The following is a 745-nucleotide window of genomic DNA, read 5'->3' as shown; positions in this document are numbered from 1 at the left end:
GGCAGGGACCTTCGTTCCCAAGTGCCTAGCACTGCGCCACAGGCCGGGTGGAACAAGCCTTGAGGGCCTCTGGTTTGAGGTCCCCACGGTCGGGCTTTGGGCCCACCGCGCGCGGCGCCGTGCTGGGCTCCTGGGATCGGCAGCGAGTCTCCAGTGACCCCCCCTCCCCGCACCCCCAGTAATCACAGGGCGGCCGGCGAACGCGGGCAGGGGAGAGGATCTGGGAAGGCCCCTGGAGAAGGTGGCATTTCCTCGAGGTCGGTGGAATTTGGCTACGCGGAGACAACAGCGCATACGAAAACTTCTCCAGGCCGGAATGCGTGCTGGCCTGTGCGCGGCGGGTGGACGTACGGGGCCCCGGGTGGGGCCGTGGGGAGAGGTCGGCAGGGGACTTCCCAGAGCAGGGAGTTGAAATTTCACGCCCTACAGACCAGGGGCACCTTGCCCAGGGGCTGCGGGGGGCGGCCACCGTCCTATTCAAGACCGTGATTCTGAGGGTTTGCACAGCTGTTTCAAGCCAGCAGAGCCTTCTCTGGCTCACGACGTCCTTGCAAAGTGACTTCTGCGACCACCAGACAGGAGACAAGACCCATTTTACAGATGAGGTAGCGCTATCCCCAAGTCCTCAATGAGGAAACCAAGAAGCCTCTAGTCCCGGGCCCTCAGAAAACGCAGAGGTGGAGCCGCGCAGCACTCGGGCACTCCCCGGCGTGGGCGCTCCGCGCGGGCGGGCCTTGGCCCAGGG

General features: G+C 65.4%; 1 protein-coding gene across 1 annotated transcript in view; it reads left to right on the top strand.

The window, feature by feature from the left end:
- Positions 1-745, top strand: part of CTDSP1 (CTD (carboxy-terminal domain, RNA polymerase II, polypeptide A) small phosphatase 1) — a 7,750-nt gene that overhangs the window by 534 nt on the left and 6,471 nt on the right. The window lies entirely within an intron of this gene.

Source organism: Colobus angolensis, unplaced genomic scaffold, assembly GCF_000951035.1.
Source record: "Colobus angolensis palliatus isolate OR3802 unplaced genomic scaffold, Cang.pa_1.0 Scaffold95, whole genome shotgun sequence".
NCBI lineage: Eukaryota > Metazoa > Chordata > Mammalia > Primates > Cercopithecidae > Colobus > Colobus angolensis.
Note: the sequence above shows the minus strand (reverse complement) of the source record. Positions and strands in the feature narration are given on the sequence as shown.